We start from the raw sequence: 7,061 nt of genomic DNA, 5'->3' as shown, positions 1-7,061 counted from the left end.
ACTCTTTCCTTTACAAAGGAGAATTTGAGGAAAGATTTCCATCTCCAAATTGTCCCCTGAAATGGACAACCTACCTTAACTACATCAAATAATGTCCAATATTCAGAATGATCTCATTTTATAAAATAAATGTGTGCCAAATAAAATTGCCTCTTAATTACATTTTTGTTTTTTAAATATGAAAAAGTATTATATTTTAACAACTTATTTTTCTGCCTCTATAAAAAATAACTATGTGTTTTTTCTCTTGCAATTTGTTAATGTGGTAAATTATATTGACAGATTTTTCTCATATTAAACTCTCCATGCTTTTCTGGGATAAACCCAACTTGGTCATAATGTATTATTGTTTTGTTTCTGAGTTATTAACTTTGCTAAATTTTATTAGAACTTATATCTTTATATTTACAAGTGAGGTTGGTTTACAATTTTTTTCAATTAACCTTGTCCTATTCTGGATTCAAGTTTGTGCCAGACTAATAAAACTAGTTTGGGGGTATTTTTTTTCTTTCATTCTCTATTTGCATTCTTTGGAATAGTTCCTAGACAATTGGGACCATATGTTCCTTGGAAATTTCTAAAGACTCACCTGTAGGAAACTATATCTTTATTATAATTTGGGTAGATTTAAAGTCTCTTTTGGTCATAGGATTTAGGTCACTTATTTCCTCTTGAATCAGTAAAATTGATCATAGTTTTCTGGAGAATGGACCATTTTGTATATTTTAAATTAATTGACATAAAGTTGTACACGATTATCCCTTGTTGCCTCTTTTAATTTCTGGGTGTATTTGTGGTTACGTTGCTTTCTAATTTCAATATTGTTTTGGATATCTTTTATATGTAACGCCATGCTGAGACTGACGTAAGGAAGACCAGTTTAAAATGGGTTATAGTAGCCAATGCTTACAACAGCCCAGAGTTTGAAGTAGGAATAGAAATGGGAATACCACTAGAAGTATGTCCCTGTAACTTCTGTGTACGGTCCCTAATTCCTCCCTGTGGAATTTCAGAGCTGCAAATACATGTTTGCACATACATCTTAGAAATGTGCACTCTTATGTAAATGAAAAGGAGTGGTGTTCTTTTTCCTCTAAATTGCTCCCTCCACTCAGAAAACAGAAGCCAATAACCTACATCTCTTGCAGTTTAAGTAACCTGAGTTTTTCTGACAGTTAACTCACGCTCTTGGCCAGCACTTCCCTTCTAGTGAACCATCCCAGTGCGCCGGCATCCTAACCTGAGTCCTTTACTCCAGGTATAGCCTTACCTACACGGTACGATGGATCCAGTAGGACTGCACTCTCCCACTAGTGCTCCCTATAATACATTGATTTTTCTGCTCTCTTCATCACACTATTGATTCATGTTAATTTTGCAGTCAGCCAGACATTTGGGTCTTTTTCACACAAGCTGTTGAGAAATCTTTATTCCCAAGTAATATGAGAGCAGGGCACCATTATGTAATTCCCTGCTCTACCGAATTACAAAGAGACTTTAAAGCATGCCAGGGCTATAGGCAAGCATCCTCATAAACACAGATGGAGGAGCTAGCAGACAGTCTGCCCTCAGCAATCTAGAGGGGGAAATCTCTCTTGATAAAGGAAGGCATGTCAGCTGAGTCATACCATAGTCCTTTGCCAGCTGCAGGAGAATTATCATTTATTGAGAGTCTACAGGGTGCCAAGGATATGTTAGGTGCTTTACATATGTTATCTCTGCTTTAGTCCTCATAACAACACCGTATCAAGGTGTTGGCCTAAATAAATAAAGATGTAAATAAATAAATGCCAGGTAAAGTTATCCTCATTTTTTAATGAGGAAACCAAACCCCAGAGCACGATTTGCCCATAATAATACAGCTAGAAAGTCATGGGGTCTTACTTGACTCTAAAATCTGTGTAATTTCTTCTACACTATCAGCCAGGAGAGAATGAATTCAGGTGGAGGCATCAAGCAGCAAGGACACCTGTGTAACGCTTTATAGTTTAATGAAGGCCTTTTACCTACATTAACGCATTTGACTTGATCCTCATCACATCCTCATGTGATAGGCAGACCAGGTGATGCAATCTTTATTTTACAGGTAAAGATATCAGTGCCTAGAGAATCAAATGACCTACCCGAGGTCACCCAGCCAGCCAGTGAGATTGCTGGGCAGACCTTGACCCCAGACTCTCTGACAACAAGCACCTTTCCAGGCAGCTGGTGTAGGGCAAGGGGGGCATCAGAAGGCTGGGGCAAGTGCTGATGACCAGTGTGGAAGTGGGGAAGAGGAAAGCTCAAAACCCTAACATTACCCCCCAAAAAAACAAAAAACCGTCATTCTCTGTTATTCTTTTTTAATCAGCCCAAGCCCTCAAGAGGCACGGGAGAGAGAAAGCCAAGGCTAATGACCCAGAAGCAGAGCAGCCCAGGATAGACAACAGCTCTATTTCTTCCACAGCAAGGACAAGGCCACCTTTACTAGCAATGACATTGGTGCAATCACTTCTTGTGGTGGAGGCTATAAAGCAGAGCCCAGTGAACCCATCAACCTTCATTTGATTTCTTAAGCAAAGCCAGAATCGAGAGAGAGAGAGAGAGAGAGAGAAGTACTCAAAATGAATCAAATGTTTTCATTGCACAATCCATTGAAGACAAGTAGATTTAACAGTAGTCAAGTATCCATAGGACATTTGGTCTTACCAGTTATTTACACTCCACTTAAGTCAAGCCCCAGATAATTCATGCCTGCAAAGTAGAGGCTTTGCCTGTTAACTGGCAATTTGCCTACTGGTTACTGGTTCCCACTTGGTCCCAACTGAGACCAAATGCCCCGCAGCTGGGAGGTTCTCTTTTTCCCTATGCCACTAATTCAGGTCCATTGCCCCCTCTCAAGCCCGGCTGAAAAACTGTTCTCCTAGAGCCCCCTAAATTACCCTGGGGAGGCTACCCTACATTGCCCTCAACATGCAAGCCAGTGTACTTTACCTGTTAACGTTGGTGGGCCTATGCTTTCACCATGGCGCTCAAGTGCGTTCCTCAGAGTTTTGTTTTCTTCAAACAAGAAATCCAGGAGCAGACACTGAGCCTTTCCAGTTCTTTTCAAGCTTGGCTGTGGCTCAAATTCCCCGGAGCACCTTAACAGAATATACAGATGCCTGGACTCCTCCCAGAAAGGCTTCTGCTACTGAGCAACTTGTTAACTACATTGTGAGGTTGCCATGTCAGCATGTCAGCAAAATCCAGACGGTGGGAAAAAAGAGATGAAGGAAGAACTTGTAGATTCACAACTAATGTGATGCTTGGACTTCAACTCTTTCCATTTCAAACAAGCACAGGTGAAAACAAGCAAAAACAAAAGAAAATTTGGCACATTTGGAAGACAGTTGAAATTTTGAACCCTGGATATATAATGAAATAAGGAGTTATTGCTATTTCTGTTTAGATTAAGGGTATTGTTATTTTTTTCAACTTTATAGAGATTGTTTTATTTATAAGAATAAGAAAGAAGTTATAAATTGCTTAATTTGTTTCTATAAACTATAAATTTTTATTATGAAATTCCTTACTCACCATAAACTAGAGTCATAAGTATTATCTCTCAAGTTATTCTTTAGATACAACAGAAAATTATTTTATTTGAAACAAAATATTATCTACATACTAGGTATTTTTGTGAATCCAGAAAGTAGGATTACTTAAGATATTATGAGACATATATTCTATTTTCCTCTGACTTGAGAGCTTTATTTAAAGGAATAAACATATGTAACCATATTAAAAATGTATTTTTTGTGTATGATGCTTCCTCTTCTCTCACAACTAGAGAAAAATACATAAATAATTTATTCTGGAAAAGCCAAGGTTTAGTCTTGTTAGTAGTTCTGTTCCTACTTCATCAAAATACCATTATAAGACACTTCTCTATTTTTTTTACTAAATCTTTATTATTGAAAGTATTACATATGACCCCCTTTTCCCCCCATTGCCCTCTCCTACCCCTCTCCTTGGGTATTGTGGTATTTTAAAAAAAAAATTTTTTTTAAAAACAGTTTATATCTTGTAGAGAAAAGTATTGAAATATTTTTTGGATAAAATGATATGATGCCTAGAATTTGCTTCAAAATAAAGGAGGATTAAGTAGGAACATAGAACAAGGAAGACTTGTCATTATGGTGATAAGTGGAGTTCATTAGGCTTTTTCCTACTTCAGTTATTTTGAAATTTTCCCAGGTTTTCTTTTTCCCCTACACCTTAACACAATCATATACACATCCAAACAAAGACCTTCCTTCCAATGTGAATGCAGTATTTTTTCCCCTGAGGAGAAGAAAGGGAAGGAGTGAGTAGGGCATTTTGTACTATGTACAAACACAAGTTTCAGAGTTCCTAATAGGATCTGTGCTAATTCTAGACTGAGGCACTTAGATCTGTTACTAATATCAGATCAGTCTAACTACCTCTAAAAAACTAGACTCTCTCCTTCTAAACTAAAACCGTTTTCTTCATAAACTGTCATACGTGCAGGTGTGTGTGAGCCTAGGATTGCCATTTACCTTTGCACAGGTTGTGCACTGCATGAGGATGTCACATCCAAGGGGCACCCTTCACATCGTCAGCACTGTAGAGTTGCATTGCTATTATGACAATGGTCTTACAAGTGGCAATAAAATGTCTTGTTCTAACAAAATCAGTATATTGGACAACTTTCCAACAGATGGGAACAAAAGTGTCTTAGGGTAGGGACTCCTTTTCTGATTGATTATACTAGTAGACTCACTATACGGGCTAGCAGTGAACTCAAACTGCCTGACTACCTTAGTTTGAATTTCCTCCCCAAAAACTACTTACTGGTTTTATAATTTTAACAAGTTACTTAATAGCCCTGAGCCCATGTCTCTTCATCTGTAAAATTGGGATGCTACTATTGAGAGAACTGTTCAAAGCATGAAATGTATGTGAAACAGTGCCTGGCACATAGTAGGCCCTCAATAAAGGCTAGAGATTAGCTGTTATCTACTCATACATATCTAATTTTATGGGTGTAAGTGTGTATATGAGTGTGTTGTGTCATTCATAAAGTCAATAAATTATTGTGATGGCCTTTAAAAAAGAATATATTCATTATTTTACTAATCCAACTATTTTAAAAAGAGGACATTTTCTCTAGCCATCAGGTTTTGAAAAACGCAGTCACGCTCAAGGTCCAGGTTAGCAGCCAAGAGTTATAAGCTTCTGCATACAGGAGCTGTGTGCACATGCTGATCAGGAGTTCTGGGTAGAAACATTCTTGGGTTTTTCCATCCTTCTAGCTGTTTGGCTGGTAAGCCTGGAATGGGAAAAGATCCAGTGAGAGTTGCCAGCCACAAAAGGGGTATTACCCCACAGGCAGAATAGAGTCAAAACGCTTCAAGAGGTTAAAAGTCTATTTTTAAAAGGAAAGAACACAGAGTATGCTTTAACTTGGTGTTAAAAATAAACTCAGCTGCCTCCTCTACACTTCCCACCCCTCCCACTGTCCTCCCATACCCTGCACTTGCCCCATATGAAAGAAAGAGGGCTTGTATCTCATTTTGTTTCTTCTCATGAGTTCTGCATTTTCTTATTTTGTTTTTACTCTTAGCCAAACATGAACTACTTTGGCTTTCAGTTCACAAAACAAGTTGCATTCTCTAGCAATAATGCCTCAGGGACCCCTGAGAAAGCAGGCTGGATTGTAATTTAGAATTAACCTGAGTCTGGGGCTGAGGGGGAAACCTGAATGGAGCTAAGCACCGTGGAGCCCTGCCAGCTGGTGCCAGGGAGGTGTCTGCAGGGAGGTCATGCAGGCCGGAGGGCTTTGCACTGCATGCTGTTTAATATTAAGCACAGGCCTTTCCTGAGGCACAGTTATTCATAGAAACACTGCTTTGCTGCGTTGGTTTCACTAAATTCCTTTAAACAACCACAAAAATTCTATAGATCAGATGTGCTGGTCTTTGTTCATAACAGAGCTAGTCTGTATAACAGAAAAGCTGCTGTCTGCAATGAGTTATCTCAATATCTTATTGTATGTAGATGGAGGCAGCTATGCTCACCACTATACCACCAACACATATGTAGATGGTAGAGGGATTGCAAGATCCCAGTGGTAAAGGATGTGTTAAAGGAATCTCTCGGATATTATTTACTTAAAAAGATTTTTTAAGGCCCTTAATATAGGATCAAGTGAAAAGCAACAGAATTTATTTTAAGAAATAAGTTCTAGTCTCAGGCCAGCCTGTAACTTTAAGTGTGACCTCAGTCAAGCTATTAACTTCCCTACAGTTTCCTTTTTATAAAATGAGCGCCCCCACCAACCTTCTTAGATCTATTCTTTAATAAGAATATATCATTGTTAAATTATATATAGTTGAAAATAAAATCTTATGTCAAGACAAATATTAAAATCTCAGTACAAATGTGTACTTGTTTAAACATTGTTTAAATTTAAGGAAGTGATTTTGACCCATGCCTAGAAAGTTAGGAGGGAAACTTATCAATAAAGTTGAGTTTGAGCCAATTGTTTTCCATTTTTCACAAAAGAGAACCTCTCGAGTGCAACAGCATCCGGGGTGGCACCAGCACCTACCAAATATACCTTAAAAACAAAGGACAGGCAGGTGCAGGGCTTCCAGCCTGCAGGGCTCAGCCCCCAGGGCACTGTGGAGGGCAAGGGTCTTCTATCCACATGCTCACATGCATGGTCTGAGACCCAGTGAAGATGCTGTTTTCACCATATGTATATGCAACTGTTTTTCAAATGCAGGTAGAATGGTTGTGATGAATAAGCTTTAATGAATAAATTACAAATTTATTAATTTTCTTTTTACATATCCTATCTAATAATAGATAAACACAGTAATTGACCGTACCTTCACTACCCCTCCCATTGGCTAATCAGCGAGATATGCAAATTAACCACAAACAAATATGGCGGTTAATTTGCATACATAGGCACAAAGCGGTGGAGTGAAGACTGAAGGCCTGGGTCCCAGGTGTTGGAGGAAAACCAGTGCCGGCAGCCAGGGGAAGGGAAGGCCTATTGCACGAATCTT

At 38.6% G+C, this 7,061-nt stretch overlaps 1 long non-coding RNA gene across 1 annotated transcript in view; it reads right to left on the bottom strand.

The window, feature by feature from the left end:
• Nucleotides 1–3,157, bottom strand: part of LOC107183225 — a 43,601-nt gene extending 40,444 nt beyond the window's left edge. Inside the window, exon 1 of the long non-coding RNA XR_001514019.1 lies at nt 2,974–3,157. This is a non-coding gene — a long non-coding RNA (uncharacterized LOC107183225). The remainder of the gene's footprint in view (nt 1–2,973) is intronic.
• Nucleotides 3,158–7,061: the final 3,904 nt, after the last annotated feature.

The sequence above is a fragment of the Myotis davidii genome, unplaced genomic scaffold (genome assembly GCF_000327345.1).
Source record: "Myotis davidii unplaced genomic scaffold, ASM32734v1 scaffold581, whole genome shotgun sequence".
Lineage (NCBI taxonomy): Eukaryota > Metazoa > Chordata > Mammalia > Chiroptera > Vespertilionidae > Myotis > Myotis davidii.
The sequence above is the reverse complement of the archived record's forward strand: the minus strand, read 5'-3'. Positions and strand labels throughout refer to the sequence as shown.